Genomic DNA, 20,195 nt, shown 5'->3' on the forward strand with positions numbered 1-20,195 from the left:
GCATGGGTATATGTAAAATGACACCCCAAAACACATTGCCCAACTTCTCCTGAGTACGGCGATACCAGATGTGTGACACTTTTTTGCAGCCTAGGTGGGCAAAGGGGCCCACATTCCAAAGAGCACCTTTAGGATTTCACAGGGCATTTTTTACACATTTTGATTTCAAACTACATCCCACACATTAGGGACCCTTAAATGCCAGGGCAGTATAACTACCCCACAAGTGACCCCATTTTGTAAAAAAGACACCCCCAGGTATTTCGTGATGGGCATAGTGAGTTCATGGAAGTTTTTATTTTTTGTCACAAGTTAGTGGAATATGAGACTTTGTAAGAAAAAAAAAAATCATCATTTTCCGCTAACTTGTGACAAAAAATAAAAAGTTCTATGAACTCACTATGCCCATCAGCGAATACCTTAGGGTGTCTACTTTCCGAAATGGGGTTATTTGTGGGGTTTTTCTTTTGTCTGGGCATTGTAGAACCTCAGGAAACATGACAGGTGCTCAGAAAGTCAGAGCTGCTTCAAAAAGCGGAAATTCACATTTTTGTACCATAGTTTGTAAACGCTATAACCCAAACCATTTTTTTTTACCCAAACATTTTTTTTTATCAAAGACATGTAGAACAATAAATTTGTATATATAGATGTCGTTTTTTTTTAAAATTTTTACAACTGAAAGTGAAAAATATCATTTTTTTTGCAAATATTTTGCAATAAACGCTGAAAGTAGTGTAGTGTAGAATTGTAAAAAGTGGTCTGGTCATTAAGGGTGTTTAAGCTAGGGGAGCTGAGGTGGTTAAAATGTCACTTTTTTGCAGAGTTTCCATTTAAATTTTTTCCTGTAAGGCAGCAAAGGTTAATGAGGACCTGTCACCACAAAATGCAATGCAATCTGAAAACTGATTGATATATAGTTTTATGGGGAAAGATTCAGTAAAACAATAATTTATACATTTACACTCACCTAAAGAATTATTAGGAACACCATACTAATACGGTGTTGGACCCCCTTTTGCCTTCAGAACTGCCTTAATTCTACGTGGCATTGATTCCACAAGGTGCTGATATCATTCTTTCGAAATGTTGGCCCATATTGATAGGATAGCATCTTGCAGTTGATGGAGATTTGTGGGATGCACATCCAGGGCACGAAACTCCCGTTCCACCACATCCCAAAGATGCTCTATTGGGTTGAGATCTGGTGACTGTGGGGGCCATTTTAGTACAGTGAACTCATTGTCATGTTCAAGAAACCAATTTGAAATGATTCGAGCTTTGTGACATGGTGCATTATCCTGCTGGAAGTAGCCAGAGGATGGGTACATGGTGGTCATGAAGGGATGGACATGGTCAGAAACAATGCTCAGGTAGCACGTGGCATTTAAACGATGCCCAGTTGGCACTAAGGGGCCTAAAGTGTGCCCAGAAAACATCCCCCACACCATTACACCACCACCACCAGCCTTCACAGTGGTAACAAGGATGATGGATACATGTTCTCATTCTGTTTACGCCAAATTCGGACTCTACCATTTGAATGTCTCAACAGAAATCGAGACTAATCAGACCAGGCAACATTTTTCCAGTCTTCAACAGTCCAATTTTGGTGAGCTCGTGCCAATTGTAGCCTCTTTTTCCTATTTGTAGTGGAGATGAGTGGTACCCGGTGGGGTCTTCTGCTGTTGTAGCCCATCCGCCTCAAGGTTGTGCGTGTTGTGGCTTCACAAATGCTTTGCTGCATACCTCGGTTGTAACGAGTGGTTATTTCAGTCAACGTTGCTCTTCTATCAGCTTGAATCAGTCGGCCCATTCTCCTCTGACCTCTAGCATCCACAAGGACTGCCGCATACTGGATGTTTTTCCCTTTTCACACCATTCTTTGTAAACCCTAGAAATGGTTGTGCGTGAAAATCCCAGTAACTGAGCAGATTGTGAAATACTCAGACCGGCCCGTCTGGCACCAACAACCATGCCACGCTCAAAATTGCTTAAATCACCTTTCTTTCCCATTTTGACATTCAGTTTGGAGTTCAGGAGATTGTCTTGACCAGGACCACCCCCCTAAATGCATTGAAGCAACTGCCATGTGATTGCATTAATGAGAAATAGAACAGGTGTTCCTAATAATACTTTAGGTGAGTGTATATCTCAGTTTTTTCTACTCTCAGTGATTGACAGCATTTTGTGTATAAATGTGCATACAGAGGTAGCTGTCAGTCACTGATAACCCCTCCCTTCTGTACCGATAGGTATTCACAGGAGGCAGAAAAAGCAAAGATATAAATGTTGTAAAGGATTGTCTCTTATCCGGGCATCATTCTCACAGACTTCGTTACGGACACCAGATTGAAGTACAAATGATGCTTTATTTTCAAGCACATCAGCACAAAACAGCAACCAAAACATAAATCTAAAACATAAATCCTCTGGCCACTGACTAAACAGTCTTTCCCTCTCTATCAGGATCTGGGTCTACCACCCAGCTCCCCAAAACACATCACCAGTGCTTACCTCACACACAGGGTTAGAGGGTCCCGGCTCCCACAGGCCTCCACACAGCCTGCTCCTTTCCCAGACTGGGAGCAACACCAAAGTCCAGCAACAGGATTACATAGAATCCCTGGACATGGGCATATTCCAAAATCCCAGACTGGAACATGGAAAGCAGGCACCCACCCAACACATTGCCTGTTCCCAGTAAAAGCCCGCCCCGGACAAGCTGCAGCCAACTAAGCTAACTATCCTGGTGTCCATCCTTGTGCAAACACCTCTTTTTCATGCTTTCCCAGGACTTTACTGCACCCATCACTATTCACATTGCCACATCCCCCCCCCCCCCCCCCCCCACTGTGTTCAACCCTGTGGGGGTGAACACATGTACCAAACGGATGCTTGTGATAGGGCATCCGCATTAACCTGCCATCTTCCAGCTCAACATTCCCCCTGGAAGATGTGGCCAGCATAACAGGCTTCCCTTTATTCTGCCAGACCCAGGCCAGAAGGGCTCGGTTTGTCATAAACATTGCCTTCCTATCTAGTAGAAACTGTCTAAAGGCCTTCTGTGCCCAACTAATGGCCAGACACTCTTTTTCTACTGCTTTCTGAGTTTTCTGAGTGACAATAACATGCTCTCACACTCTTTGATTCTTGCTCCCATTGCTCAGGCCTTTTCTTGTACTGCTGCAGCTCTTGACTGGACTGTTCACATAGTTGCTCCCATTCATGCTCGTGTTCAGACCCTTTCTCCTTGGCTTTGCAGTGCTCCTTTCAGCAGAGCATGCTTGCCCCCGCTCGCTATTTTTTCAGCAGTGGTTTCTTCAGATTTGACCTCAGTTTCAGGGTCTTCTGCTTCTTCAGTGGCTCTCTCCACTTCGGCAGAACCCTCTTCAGCCTTATCCTTGGTCTCTGGAACATCCGAGGATTTCTCCCACTTTAAGACCTCGGCCTTAGCTTCTTCGGCCTCTGTTTCTTTGGAGTCTCCATTCACTTTATTAGCCTTCTCATCCTCCACGGACATGGCATCATATCCTTGCCTTCTTAACTTCACCTCCTCTTTCTCATCAAGGTTGGAGGCCCTGGGGACATCTTTACCAGACTCGTGGTCTTCTGGTAATCCCTCCAGAGGTTTTGTTCCCCATTCGTTTAGGCTTTAGAAGAGCCATCTCACAGTAGTAGACACCATCTGCATGCTGGTCGTCTGTCTCCTGGTATTTCTTCTCCAGCAGACCGCTGGCTTTCTGAAGACACTGACGGCAGAGGGAACATCTTTCATGATCAGGTCCTGGCTACTCATTGCCACGAGTCTCTTGGCTTCTGTATCCACATAAGCCCCATCAACTGGTTCAGCAGATACATCTTCCATCTTCTCTGCCTCGGCCGGCACCCCGGCGTCACCATCTCCAGACTCATAGACGTTCTTCCCGACATCATCTTTTGAGCTCATGAGATCTTCCATCTCTGCTCTAAGTTGCTTGTTCAGCCTCTCACATTCACCTCGCTCTTCAAGCGCTTCTTCAAGGTATCGAGCCAAGGAGAGGGCCTCCTGTTCCAGATGCTCTTCACTCTGCTCTGCTGCAGCCGATGTAGGAGTATCACCATTCTCTTTTGGACACCCTGTGGGGGTTCCACCCAGGATCCCTTTAAGCACTTTGTTTGTGTCTACTGCAGTCTTCTTCGGTGACTCTGTGAAGACAGCTAGTCCCTTCTCTATCATATCTAGAGACCGTGTGGAGAGAGAGAAATCTTCATGATTGCAGCTGTACTGACGTGTCAGGTCATCTACCCCTGCCTGGGTATGGGTCTCAGACACTAGGCTGCCACTTCCCCACTCAGCTATCTTCACGTCAGGTATAACTGTTGTCTGGTCGCTACTAGTGACTGCCTGAATTTCGCAATACCTTGACATGGTAGCTTTCCTCTTTGCGTTGCTAACGGTCACAGCACGAACATTATATATAAAGCTCAGGTCATTATCAACCCTGACCTCTAGGGGCCTCGATGAGCCCATCTCCACATTGGACACCTCCCCAGCAACTATAAAATCCCGTGGAGACTGCATATCGACCTCTGGTATGTGTGGTACACCCTCTAGGACGGCCACACTGTATCCTTGCCCATTTTTTACAGTGGGTTCCCTCAGCTGTGAGCACTCAACATCAATCAGCATTTTTATACCATAAACATTTTTACCAAGAGGTAGAGCTTCCCCAACCACAGCCTGCAAAGGAAGAGGGTTGGCATCCTCATCAGACCTTGTACATAAACCCACATTACCATTATACATTTCAACAAATTCTGCACAATCACTTGGCACCTTGTCTGCACCATTGTTTCCAATGGTCATTTCACTCACACCACCGAGTTCAATGTGTATGTCTGTCACGCTCTCATTTAAAGGGACAGTTTCAGGTTTTGCAGCAGTTACGTCACTTTCTGCATAAATGTCCCGCACATAGTTCCCAGCCACCCGGCTGGCAGGTACCAGGATCACCTGGCTCTCTGTGTCCAACAACGCCTGGACTGGACTGCCCTTCTCCATAAGGTCACACATTTGTGTAGCAGTCTCTAGTCCTGGTGTTTTTACACAGACTGGCTCTGCAGAGAGCAACTGCTGCCGGCTCATATCACAACACAGGGCTTCTGAGGCATTAGGGCACTGGTCAGCTTCATTCCCAACCTCCAGAGTCCCTCTCACCAGGGCCGGGCCGACACAGAGGCTGGGGAGGCTCCAGCCTCAGGGCGCAGGCTCGGGTGGGCGGAAAAACAAACCTCTTTTCTTTCTTTTTTTTATCACTTACTTGCCAGCAGCGCAGCGCTGCCAGGCGCCCTCCCCAGCCAGTGTTCACTCTAAGCTGCACTTGTAGATAGGAGCAGGAGGCTGCTGATTGGCCAGTATCAGCTAGCTGCCCTGCCATTGGTCCATCCTTTCACACCCCCTTCTCTCTGGAGCTGAACACAGCAGGAGGGTGTGAACTTTGAAGACAGGAAGCCTGCGTTCTCACAGTGCATCATGTGACAACGAAGGAGCATGTGACCAGTGACGTCACAGACCTCCTTCTAACAAATCCATTCTAGCATCTACCCAGCATGTATGGCAGGACTCTGCTGAGCAAAGACCATGTGCCCAGGTGAGGTGACCACAGAAGTGCCCTGGCATCTGTCTGCTGCTGGAAGCTCAATGTGGAGCTTTATGAATGTAAAAACTAAGATACCCAAGAGGCTAAACAAAGCCCTGCTTGTCTGCTTCTGACCCTAATCTTAACACATAACGTTCATTTGATTGCAATTTACTCTAACACCTAAAGGGATTTTTTTAAAACCTGCTGTTTCTCTAGAAGATGACCTTATGCTGATAGTAGTGTTAATAGAGTCTCAAAGGTCTGTAAAAATAGGGTAACTGCTTTTATAGACCCTTGAGACTCTATTAACACTACTATAAACATAAGGTCACCTAGAGAAAGAGCAAGTTTTTTTAATTATTTTTTTCCTTTAGGTGTTAAAACATAACTTATTTGATTGCTTGAACACCTAAAGGAAATCAAATAAAAAACCTGCTGTTTCTCAAGATGACCTTATGTTGATAGAAGTGGTAATAGAGTCTGAAAGGTCTATAGAAGCAGTTACCCTATTTTTACAGACCTTTGAGGCTCTATTAACACTACTATCAACATAAAGTCATCTAGAGACACAGCAGGTTTTTAAAAAGATTTTTCCTTTAGGTGTTACAGCAATCAAATGAAAGTTATGTTTTAACACCTAAAGTAAAAACATAATTAAAAAAACATGCTGTTTCTCTGAATGACCTGATGTTGATAGTAGTGTTAATAGAGTCTCAAAGGTTTGTAAAAATAGTGTACCTGCTTCTATAGACCTTTGAGACTCTATTACCACTACTTTTAGCATAAGATCATCTGGAGAAACATCAGGTTTTAAAAAAATAATAATTTTTCTTTAGGTGTTAGAGCAATCAAATGGAGGGGGAGAAATGTGATATGAGTGAGGATGGGGTTACATGATGGGCCGGAGACAATGACTGTAGTCTGTCTGTGCCATGGACGGGGAGAAATATGACATGGAGGACTGATGGCTGACATGGGGGTCTGATCTGAGGCATTGGGGCTGTGCCTGTGAGCTGGGGTCTCATGGCTGGTCTGACCTGAGGTGGAATGAAAAATATTGTTTCCTATTATCCTCCTCTAAAACCTAGGTGCGTCTTATGGGACGAACCTACATTTTGGCGCATCCCCCCTTCCCCCAGGTGAGCTGAAGGGGAAGGGGGGGTCGGGTCATTCTCACAGACTTCGCTACGGACACCAGATTGAAGTCCAAACAATGCTTTATTTTCAAGCACATCAGCACAAAACAGCAACCAAAACATAAATCCTCAGCAGTCTGGCCACTGACTAAACAGTCTTTCCCTCTCTATCGAGATCTGAGTCTACCACCCAGCTCCCCAAAACACATCACCAGTGCTTACCCCACACACAGGGCGAGAGGGTCCCGGCTCCCACAGACCTCGACACAGCCTGCTCCTTTCCCAGACTGGGAACCACACCCAAGTCCAGCAACAGGATTAAATAGCATCCCTGGACATGGGCATATTCCAAAATCCCGTAGTGGAGCATGGGGAACAGGCACCCACTCAACACATTGCCTGTTCCCAGTAAAAGCCCACCCCGGATTAGCTGGAGCCAGCTAAGCTAACTATCTTGGTGTCCACCAACTAACTTAGTAGCCACCTATATCTAGGGCCTTTACTCCACCAATGCCGGGTCCCTTGGTGACATGCTCCTGGTGCAAATAACACCCCTTTTTCATGCTTCCCCAGGACTTTACTGCACCGATCACTATTCACATTGCCATTGCAAATTAACATTTTTTCCCCCACAAAACTATATATATGAATCTGCTCCGCTTCTCCTGCTCTATAACATGGTGCTTTCAGATTGCATTGCATTTTGTGGTGACAGGTCCTCTTTAACGGAAAAACAAAACTCAATATTTATTACCCTGATTCTGTGGTTTAGAGAAACACTCCATATGTGGTCATAAACTGCTGTATGGGTACACGGCAGGGCACAGAAGGGAAAGACCTACATATGGATTTTGGAGAGCAGATTTCACTGGGATAATTTTGTGTTTCCATGTCGCATTTGAAGACCCCTGGTACACCCCTACAATAGAAACTCCAAAAAAGTGACCCCATTTTGGAAACTACAGAATAAGGTGACAGTTTTATTGGTACCATTTTGGGGTACATATTATTTTTGATCGCTCAATATTATGCTTTTTCATGACAGGTTAGATTAATATCTTTTTTTTATAGAGCAGGTTGTTCCGTATGTGAAGATGCCAAATATGTCTATTTTTATTTTTTTGTTTCAATTTTACATAAAAAAGCATTTTTTTTAAAAAAGTCATGTTTTTGTGTCTCCATTTTCCGAAAGCCATATCTGTTATTATTTTTTTCTGATGATCGTCTTATATAGGGGTTAGTTTTTTTGCAGGAAGAGTTGACGTTTTTATTGGTACCATTTTAGAGTACATAACATTGATCGTTCAATATTACAATTTTTGGGTCAAGATGACCAAAACATTTCTGTTTCGGCACAGTTTTTATTTTTTTTACAGCGTTCACCTGAGGGGTTAGATCATGTGATATTTTTATAGAGCAGGTTGTTACAGTTGCAACAATATCCAATATGTCTATTTAAAAAATTTACAGAAGATAACAAGAGTAGGAGCATCACACAAGTAAGTAACCTATAATTATTACCAAGTGGCCAACCCCTTTAAGATTACTAAGGGCTCATGCACATGAAAGTATTTTTTTTTTCGCGTCTGTTGTTTTTTTTTGGCCCGTATGCAGTACCATTCACTTCAATAGGGCTGCAAATAAAATGGAAATGACTCGAAGTGTGTTCCATGTCTGTATGTCCATCTGCAAAAAAAAAAAAACATCCGCAACATATAACATGTCCTTTGATTGTCTTCATTACTGACAAGGATAGGACTGTTCTATTATGGTCCAGCTGTTCTGCAAAATGCGGAACGCACACGGCCGGTATCAGGGTATCAGTGTTTTGCGGATCTGGAATTTGTGGACCGCAAAACAATGGTCGTGTGCATGCGCCCTAATCCTGTATTGGCTTTAGAGCTTGGAAATAGTTGCACAGTCCCAGGAAACTCCAGAATGTCTTACACAACTTTTCATGGCAATCTAAGCACATTCAGGTTGAATTTATTTGCACACTAAACTAAATCTTCCAAGAGTAGAAATTTGCTCATGTCTAATTATTGTCATGATATTGTCCATACAGAGAATGAAAGCAATGATATAATCTGACATTTTCTGTTTTCAAACTTCAGCAAATAGCATTTATCATGTAGAGAAAGTTAATACTAGGCACTTCCTAATGTACTGTGATTATCAATTTTGCCTTCTTTGCTAGCTAGATAAATTTTTCCATCAAATTATACACTTCTCGTTTCCATGGTTAAGACCACCCTGTAATCCAGCAGCAGTGCTGGTGAGTGCACACTAAAGGAAAAAGCTCCAGGTTCATTGCTGGCTGGGACCGTGAGAGTGTGCATGTCAGGAACAAGGACCACCTTATCCCTAATGTCATAGTGTAACATATTCCAGTGTAATTTACATGTATACAGTGGGTATTTATGTATTTGTATTACAAGGCCAGCAGCCATGTTGGGGGTAATGGATTTCTGAATTAGTTAAAGGCTGCATAGACAGTCAAGATGTCTGCTTCATACCTGGGAAAACAGCAGCCTGCTTCCCGGGGGGTAGTTAGCACAGAAATGCTAACGAGGATGGGCCCGTTTGCTGGTCACACTCGGGACAGGGGACAGCAGACTCTCCGGCGCCTTGTGTCAGCATGGGGGCTTCCTAACCAGAGCATAAACCATAATCCGTAATCCTTTATAACTTGTTCAGGAGGGATCAGATGTCCCCCAAATCTAGCTTATCATCTCTGGTATGATGGGGCATCGCATGACATGGCATATCAACTCGCCTTCATCTTCTTAAAATAAGGATCTCATCTTTCAAGCATCCTGGAGGTGTAGCGATTGATATGCTAGGACTCGGAACAATGAGATATGAATTATGAAGAAGGGCTGGGGTCTGTATCTTCACCAGGGCAACTGGGAAACTATCTTTTTGATATTTTCATACCTGTTCCCTAGTTGGCCAGGGGGCAGGCTGCATGGGTAATGTAGCTTGGCCCAGAGGTGCTGAGCCAGAGGTGGGAGTGAGAATCTCCCTCAGGCCTGCCCCTGGAGGAAAGGCATAAAAATGCAATCCCTGGATATTTGGGTGTCACAAAGTGGGCGATCCAATCGAATTCGTTTGTGCACCATTACTCTGCCCAAATCTCCTGGGAGGAAAGGACTTTTACCACACAAATGTTAAGTATTAGAACTTTCTTTGTTTTCTCCTTTCTATTTTACAATTGTTTGCCATTTACAGCCAGGTCCATAAATATTGGGACATCGAAACAATTCGAACATTTTTGGCTCTATACATCACCACAATGGATTTGAAATGAAACGAACAAGATGTGCTTTAACTGCAGACTGTCAGCTTTAATTTAAGGGTATTTACATCCAAATCAGGTGAACGGTATAGGAATTGCAACAGTTTGCATATGTGCCTCCCACTTGTTAAGAGACCAAAAGTAATGGGACAATTGGCTTCTCAGCTGTTCCATGGCCAGGTGTGTGTTATTCCCTCATTATCCCAATTACAATGAGCAAATAAAAGGTCCAGAGTTTATTTCAAGTGTGCTATTTGCATTTGGAATCTGTTGCTGTCAACTCTCAAGATGAGATCCAAAGAGCTGTCACTATCAGTGAAGCAAGCCATTATTAGGCTGAAAAAACAAACAAACCCATCAGAGAGAAAGCAAAAACATTAGCCGTGGCCAAAACAACTGTTTGGAACATTCTTAATAAGAAGGAACACACCGGTGAGCTCAGCAACACCAAAAGACCTGGAAGACCATGGAAAACAACTGTGGTGGATGACCGAAGAATTCTTTCCCTGGTGAAGAAAACACCCTTCACAACAGTTGGCCAGATCAAGAACACTCTCCAGGAGGTAAGTGTATGTGTGTCAAAGTCAATAATCAAGAGAAGACTTCACTAGAGTGAATACAGAGGGTTCAGCACAATATGTAAACCATTGGTGAGCCTCAAAAACAGGAAGGCCATTTTAGAGTTTGCCAAGTGACATCAATAAGCCTTCACAGTTCTGGAACAACATCCTATGGACACATGAGACCAAGATCAACTTGTACCAGAGTGATGGGAAGAGAAGAGTATGGAGAAGGAAAGGAAATGCTCATGATCCTAAGCATACCACCTCATCAGTGAAGCATGGTGGTGGTAGTGTCATGCCATGGGCATGTATGGCTGCCAATGGAACTGTTTCTCTTGTATTTATTGATGATGTGACTGCTGACAAAAGCAGCAGGATGAATTCTGAAGTGTTTCGGGCAATATTATCTGCTCATATTCAGCCAAATGCTTCAGAACTCATTGGACGGCGCTTCACAGTGCAGATGGACAATGACCCGAAGCATACTGCAAAAGCAATCAAAGAGTTTTTTAAGGGAAAGAAGTGAAATGTTACACAATGGCCAAGTCAATCACCTGACCGGAATCCGATTGATCATGCATTTCACTTGCTGAAGACAAAACTGAAGGGAAAATGCCCCAAGAACAAGCAGGAACTGAAGACAGTTGCAGTAGAGGCCTGGAAGAGCATCACCAGGGATGAAACCCAGCGTCTGGTGATGTCTATGCGTTCCAGGCTGTTTTTGACTGCAAAGGATTTGCAACCAAGTATTAAAAAGTGAAAGTTTGATTTATGATTATTATTCTGTCCCATTACTTTTGGTCCCTTAACAAGTGGGAGGCACATATACAAACTGTTGTAATTCCTACACTGTTCACCTGATTTGGATGTAAATACCTTCAAATTAAAGCTGACAGTCTGCAGTTAAAGCACATCTTGTTCGTTTCAGTTAAAATCCATTGTGGTGGTGTATAGAGCCAAAAATGTTAGAATTGTGATGATGTCCCAATATTTATGGACCTGACTGTATGTATGTCTCTGGTTAATAATTTTTTGTAACCAAGTACTGTCTATTTTTTATACATTAAACCTAAAAGTTTTATGGTTTGTCTTGTAACCTGAAGAACCTGTTAGTTCCATGAAGAGTGTGTGTGCAGTCTGAGGCTGTATGTTGTTTCTCCGTGAGGCTTGCTATCGTGTGGGTGTCTGCTTGTGATTGGAACACTCAGGGGTGTCCTGTCGACCTTGTAACTGACGGGTGGTGGCAGTGAAAGTTTTGTGTTAGTGTGTGAGTATGCTTGCAGGCTTCAGGTGGCGATGCTCAAGTTACGGCTCTGCGTAGGGCATAACAGAGTGTGAGGGCGTGAGGTGTGTGAGGGCGTGAGGTGAATCGGCCTGAAGGGCTTGGGCAACCCTTGTCACGTGACACAGTGGGCTGGTTGTGGATTGCAGGGTGGTCGTAACCATGGAAACAAGAAGTGTAAAATGCAATGTAAAAATTAATCCAGCCAGCAGGAGACAATATGGACAATCACAATACATAAGTGCCTTGTATTAACTTTCTCTACATGATAAATGCCATTTGCTAAAATTTAGAGAGATTTTCCGGGAGTACGAAAATGATGACCTATTCTCAGGATAAATCATCAATATCTGATCAGTGGGGTCCAACTCTTTACACCCCCACCAATCAACTCGTTGGAAAGCAATGGCCTCTTTAAACAGCTAATCAGCGGGTGTCCTGGGAGTTGAATCCCCACTAATCAAATATTTGTAACTTATCCTACTCCCAAATGTAACACCCCAGAGTTGTGTTAGTACACCCCTCTACCCTGATACTATCACCTAAGAGCCTTTACCTTGTCATCTGATTTGATTTTACATTATGTCATTCACAAATGTGCATAAACCATGTTAAATACAATTATGGTTGTAATTTTCCATGTTCACCAGCAGGTGGCAGCAATGGATTGGTAAGGAGTTAGTTTCAGTTTAGTATTTCTAAGCTGGAATGGTTAATTCCAGATTAGCGCCCCCTCTGTGGAGGTGTGGATTGTTCCCACATCCTGCACTTAGGTGGAGAAGGAAGTTAGAAAGCAGTGTAGCCCACCCCCTGCTAGGGGTAGGGTGTGTGTGTTAGGAGCTCCCCAACATAGGGAACAAAGTCAGGATCTTGTCTCGGCTGAGACATTGATCACAACCCCCAGCCTGAGCCCTGCAGCCTCAGCTGGATGACAAGATAGCAGACGACCTCCAGAGTTCCAGGACAAAAGCAGTCCCTGAGAATATATCTGTGAGTAAAGTCCAGAGACCCAGGAAAAGCCATATTCCTCCTCAGATAGTCAGTCCCCATAAAGCAGAAGATATAAAGAAGTGCAGAAGCCAAATTCCTGCCACAGTTTTAGAGCTACTAAGCAGATGTTCTTTCCTGCAAGCTCCAGATTGATAGAGCAGAAGATTCATTCCTGCCAACCATTGCCAAAGCCTGCTGTGACCTAAGACCAAAGCTGTACATTGCTTGGATGAAAGTTATCTTCAGTAAAGACAAGTTTGAACTTCTGGACCTCAATTTCTGCTGCAAAATCCCTCTATTGCTCCTACTATCACTACACTCAATTTATTGCAAGTGAGCCAGGAGCCAGGAGTCCAGCCGTACCCAGGTAGGAGACACAGTTGACACTATTATCATCACCATACAGAGACATTATAGGCAATCACACCACTCTGGCATTCCTAACCTGGGGCGTGAGTTATAACATCTTGGAAGGGCCCTGTGATCGTACCCTGCACACACTGCAATTGGAGTCACGAATAACTACAAAACATAAACTATCATCTACACCTGACCCAGTCATTGCATAATTTGGGATCAGCGTGTATACTCTGTATCCTGCTCATTGCACAGAGAACCCCTTTAATAGTCATAGTATTGTTTGGTGCTTCCGACTGAGAACAGTTATCAGTGCAGTCTCTGTGCTCCTCTTCAATTGTGCCTGGCTCTGCTCTTCTAATCAGTAATGGCCGTTAGAGGAGACAATGCCAGTGAGGCAGATGCATCTAGGAAACCAGTCAGGGATGAAAGGATAAAAGTCTGTTCATTACAACCAGCTAAAAGGAATAGAAGAGAGAAAAATTGACTCAGACTGAATCCAATTAAAGTCTCTAATTAAATTGTGGCCGCACACATTCAGACTGTGTACTGGTTGGGCAGATGACTACTGAACATGCTGATCTTGTCAATGAAGTTTGGACAGACTTTCCAAGAATAGGGGGAAGTTTTGGGCAGGTGTCAGTAGAAAGTTTTGAAAAAAAGGCCACATCACAAAAATTCTTCTGGCATATAACTCAATGTCTGCCACCTGCCAGAAAGATGGATTTTTTTTTTATTATTATTTCTAAAGGGCCATAAACAATAATATAAAAACAATGCTTATTTTTCAGATTATTTAAATGCAGAAGATAACGTAATAAGTACTGTGTATGCATTGTTTATAATCATTAAGCCGGTGTAGATTGCAGCATGAGGGGTATTTCAAGCTTAGCTTCAGTAAATGGGTTCTCCAGTGCTACAAAAAGATGGCTGCTTTCTCCCAAAAATAGCACCACACCTGTCTTGTCCACGGGTTGCGTGGGGTATTGCAACTCAGCTGAAGTGAATGGGCTGAGTTGCAATACCACACACAATCTGTAGACAGGAGGGGTGCGTTTTTGGTAGAAAGCAGACATTATTTTGTAGTCCTGGAGAAAACAGATTTCCAGTGAGTAAGGGCTCATGTACAAAGATCACATATGGCAGCTAATAGACCAAAGTCAGTGTTATTGTGCTTCTAGGGGAGTACACAACAGTATATACAATATGTATGCTACTACAAGCAAATAGTAGCAATTTTGCTTAGCAAGACAATGCATAAAAAGTCAGTTTCCCAGACCCTCCCATCTCTGGGAAGGTCAGCAGTATTATGAATAGGTCATGTTTGAGTTTAGCACCTTCATTTATTCAGTAGCCAGATGTGCACACACTGCCAAGCATGCATAGCATGACTCAGAGGGTCAAGTTTAAAAGGGTTCTTTACCTTTTTATGATGATCTAGCATCTGAATGGCAGGGGTCCGACATCCAAGACCCCTGCTGATCAGCTGTTTGAGAAGGCAGTACCGCTCGCAGTGACACCATTAAAGTAAATGGGGCTGAGCTTCGCCCAGGCCAGTGATAATAGTCGTGACATCACTGGCCTGCAGGAAACAGCAAGAAGGCAGTGGTGCTACTGGCTTCTCAAACAGCTGATTGGCGGGGTTCTCAGATGTCGGATCCCTGTCAATCAGAAGCTGATGATCTATCCAAAGGATAGATCATCAGTAGTGTTGAGCGAACTTGTGTTTTAGAGTTTGGTGTACAGGTTCGGGTTATCTAAGAATTCAGTTATGGATTCTGCTGACATGGACCATAGTGCAATCTGAGGCATTCCGTCATAATAGAAGATTATGGCAAGAATAGACTACTATTATGACTAGAGATGAGCAAATTTTTCAAAAATTTGATACGAACGGGTCTCCGAATTTCCCAAAAAGATTTGAATCGATCTGAATTTATTTGTGATGAATCGCTCTAAAAAATAGCTATATCCTGGCTGCAGAGAGCCTGTATAGTGGTGTAGTGAGTCTGCTGTGGTAGTGAAACAGTACTGCTAGTCAGTATGACATGCAGATGACATGCATCACTCTTAGAATCACTTCACACTTCACTTATTTGGTCAGTTACAGGGCCAAAACTGACCAAATAACTCAAGTGTGAACTCAGCCTTACAGGTCAATGTTAGCGTCAGGTATGAAGAACCGTGCAGTGGCCCAAGATTCTACAATAGAGTGAAAGAGAGCATTACTTTTACACCATCGTCAGCTGATTCCACATAGATTTCTACAGAACCTGTTCTGTTACATGCTGATACAAGAAGTGTCCCCCTGACAGTGTCAGCAGTAAGTTTTTGTTGACGTCACTGTTTATATTGCCCTTCTCATCCGTCATAAGAACAACCACCAAAATCGCATGCGGAATTGCATGAGGAGTAGAGTTGAGCGGACACCAGGATGTTCGGGTTTGATGGGTTCGGCCGAACTTAACAAAAAAGTTAGAGTTCGGAACCCGAACTTGACCCCGAAACCGAACCCCATTAAAGTCAATGGGGACCCGAACTTTTGAGCACTAAAATGGCTCAAAAAATTTCATGGAAAGGGCTAGAGGGCTGCAAATGGCATCAAAATGTGGTTAAGAGCATGACAAGTGCTCTGCAAACAAATGTGGATAGGGAAATGACTTTAAATAACATAAAATATGTAAAAATAAAAAATTAGAATCTTGATCTAGGAGGACGAGGCCCATATGGAGTAGGAGGTTGAGTAAGTGGTGGATGTGGCGGTGTAGGAGGAAGCGGCTGTGGAGGAGGAGGTAGCCTACACTGCTTTTTGGTTTTAAATTTTATTTTATTTTTTTAAAATTTGGGTACACACCAAAACATTGGGAAATATAACCTGTGATAACCCCCTCCAGTCGTGCTAAACACACGTTCAGACAATACACTGGTTGCAGGACAGGCCAGCACCTCCAAGGCGTAAAGGGCAAGCTCAGGCCATGTGCCCAATTTGGAGACCCAGAAGCTGCAGGGGGCAGAACCATCAGTCAGTTCGTGTAGGCGTGTGCAAACATACTGCTCAACCATGTCGCACGTCCCCATGATGTTCACGATCCAATTGGATATCTGATCTATCAACTTTTGATGTTCTTTTCTGCGCATACCATGTTAATCACGGTTAGCGGCGAATCAGGGTTCCACGCCAGAGAGGGAGCGTGAGAAAGAGAGACCACATCCAAGGGAGATCAATGGATGAAATTTAATTGTGATCGAGCGGAAATGTGGGATAAGCTATTAAAACTGAAGAATTGAAGGAAAGGAGGGGGCGAGCAGCAATTACCCACTCCCGACTCGGGGAGGTAGTGACGATAAATAACTATACAAGACTCTTAAGATGCCCTGTTATTGGAATGATTAATAAAACATTATTGGGAATGTCACTGGGGTATTTTGGATTTAAAAACGTTAGACAGGTGAGGCCCTGCTGCCACTTTGTTGACTCTAGATAACTTCTGCCTGATCGCACGTCCCCGTGACGTCCACGATACATTTGGATATCTACTCTATCAACTTTTGATGTTCTTTTCTGAGCCTACCATGTTGATCACGGTTATCGGCGAATCAAGATTTCTCGCCGGAGAGGGAGTGTGAGAAAGGAATACCACATCCAAGGGAGGTCAATGGCTGCAATGTGATCGAGCTGAAATGTGGGACAAGTTATTAAAGCAGAAGGATCGAATTAAAGGGCCAATTAAAGATGAATTTTACAAATTTAATTCCCTGTCACCTATGCAAAGCAGGGGGTTTTCATTGCCAGAAAAGGGTTAATGTCACCCACCAAAGGGTTTTATTCATGGCAAAAATTGTAAAATATCCCCCAAGAATGTAACAGAAAAATTAATGAAATTTATTAACCTGTCTACTAGGTAGAGCAGTGGTATATCACAGCCAAAAATTGGTGAATTTCACCCGAAAATGTAACAGGCAAATTAGTGAAATGTTTTTACCTGTCTACTAGGTATAGCAGTGGTATAGCACACCCAAAAATTGGTGAATTTCACCCGAATATGTAACAGACAAATGCATATATTATTTTTTTACCTGTCTACTAGGTACAGTAGGGGTATATCACACCCAAAAAGTGATGAATTTCACCCGAATATGTAACATAAAATAAAATAAATACAATTAAAAAAAAAAAATTTGATTTATGAGGTGGCGGTCCATATGGAGTAGGAGTTTGAGGAGGCAGTGGACATGGCAGTGTAGGTGGAAGCGGCGGTGGAGGAGGACGAGGTAGCCAACACTGGTTTTTGGTTTACATTTTTAATTTTTTTTTTATTAGGGTACACTCCAAAAGAGTGTGAAATATCCAAAATACAACAATGAGCAATTGCGCTGTAGTATAACAATGGCTGGTTAACTCCTTAAGGACACAGCCTTATTTCACCTTAAGGACCAGGCCAATGTCACTTTAAGTGGTGATAACTTTAAAACGCTTTGACTTATCCAGGCCATTCTGCGATTTTTTTTTCATCACATATTGTACTTCATGACGCTGGTAAAATAAAGTAAAAAAAAATCATTTTTATTTATAAAAAAATACCAAATTTAGCAAAAATTTTATAAAAATGGCAAATTTCCAAGTTTCAAATTCTCTACTTCTATAATACATAGTAATACCTCCAAAAATAGTTATTACTTTACATTCCCCATATGTCCACTTCATGTTTAGATCATTTTGGGAATGATATTTTATTTTTTGGGGATGTTACAAGGCTTAGAAGTTTAGAAGCAAATCTTGAAATTTTTCAGAAATTTTCAAAAACCCAATTTTTAGGGCCCAGTTCAGGTCTGAAGTCACTTTGTGAGGCTTACATAATAGAAACCACCCAAAAATAACCCAATTCTAGAAACTACACCCCTCAAGGTATTCAAAACTGATTTTACAAACTTTGTTAACCCTTTAGGTGTTCCACAAGAATTCATGGAAAATAGAGATACAATTTCAAAATGTCACTTTTTTGGCAGATTTTCCATCTAAACAATTTTTTTTTTCAGTTACAAAGCAAGGGTTAACAGCCAAACCAAACTCAAAATTTATGGCTCTTATTCTGTAGTTTACAGAAACACCCCATATGTGGTCGTAAACCGCTGTACGGGCACATGGCAGGGCGCAGAAGGAAAGGTATGCCATACGGTTTTTGGAAGGCAGGTTTTGCTGGACTGATTTTTTTGACACCATGTCCCATCTGAAGCCCACCTTATGCACCCCTAGAGTAGAAACTCCATAAAAGTAACCCCATCGAAGAAACTACACCCCTCAAGGTATACAAAACTGATTTTACAAACGTCGTTAACCCTTTAGGTGTTCCACAAGAATTAATGGAAAATAGAGATACAATTTAAAAATTTCACTTTTTTGGCAGATTTTCCATTTTAATAATTTTTTTTCAGTTACAAAGCAAGGGTTAACAGCCAAACCAAACTCAATATTTATGGCCCTGATTCTGTAGTTTACAGAAACACCCCATATGTGGTCGTAAACTACTGTACGGGCACACGGCAGGGCGCAAAAGGAAAGGTATGCCATACGGTTTTTGGAAGGCAGATTTTGCTGGACTGTTTTTTTTGACACCATGTCCCATTTGAAGCCCACCTGATGCACCCCTAGAGTAGAAACTCCATAAAAGTGACCCCATCTAAGAAACTACACCCCTCAAGGTATTCAAAACTGATTTTTAAAACGTCGTTAACCCTTTAGGTGTTCCACAAGAGTTATTGGCAAATGGAGATGAAATTTCTGAATTTCAATTTTTTGGCAAATTTTCCATTTTAATCCATTTTTTCCAGTAACAAAGCAAGGATTAACAGCCAAACAAAACTCAATATTTGTATTTAAGATACTGCGCTGAAGGACAATTTTTAAAGATAGATGTTACTATACAGGTATTGCAACTGGGTGCAGGCTGGCATGCGAAGATATGTCACTATACAGGTATTTGAGCTGGTTGGAGACCGCTTACCTGTAGTGAAGACTTCAGTAGCGTGCTTTTGTCTGCGTCCCTGTAGTTTCGGAAAGTCGGCTTTTTTCCTTTTCCTTTTCTTTTCTCTAGTTTTTTGCTGTTGCTTTCTTGCTTTGGTTATCAGTTCGTTTTTTCTTTTTTCTTTATTCTTTGTCGATGCTTCGGGTCAGGATGGGGTAATCCAGCTGCAGGATGGATCGGCGTGCTGCCTCGTGCCCCGGCCGGTGGCGCGCTGCAGCCGCAGGTGGAGGTGTGTGTAGGGGAGTGGTTGGCGCTCACTTGGAGTTAGTTAGTGACGTCACTAAAGCGGTCGAACTATGACCGACAGGTGCCAGGTATCCTTCTCAATCTATCTTTGGATCCAATTCCATAAAAAATTCTAAAAACAACAACCATGTGGATTCCCACTTTCCATTCATTAGAAATACCTTGCGACATTTAGAAGACCTGCTAACTATAGAACTAAAAGACCTATGGGAGATAATGACATTGGAAAAATATCTGGAGTGGAACATTGTGCCAAAAGGACTGAAAGTAGAAAAAACCCTATCAGGAGACATGGGTGATAAAGAGATTATCACTGAATGGAATCAGATGTTCCATGACTTCTCAAAGAAAGCCATCAGCTTCATCATCCATAAAAGAAAGCAGAGACTCACATCCATGAGTAAAGAAATATGCACAGCCTTTGAAAAAATACGTCCTTGGAAAGACGACCCAAGCATACAACCCCTGGTTGACAATATAAGAACAAGACTATACAACAAAGAAATAGAAATAAAAGAAAAGAAAATGTGGAAATTCAATAGAGACTCATTACCAACGCACATATTCAATCATGAACAAACTGAAGATCTCAGCGCTCTAGAAACTATAGATGAATTATCTATAGAAACATCAAACATTGAAGACACATCCTTCTCAGTATACAACCATACAGAGG

The sequence above is a fragment of the Bufo bufo genome, chromosome 4 (assembly GCF_905171765.1).
Source record: "Bufo bufo chromosome 4, aBufBuf1.1, whole genome shotgun sequence".
Lineage (NCBI taxonomy): Eukaryota > Metazoa > Chordata > Amphibia > Anura > Bufonidae > Bufo > Bufo bufo.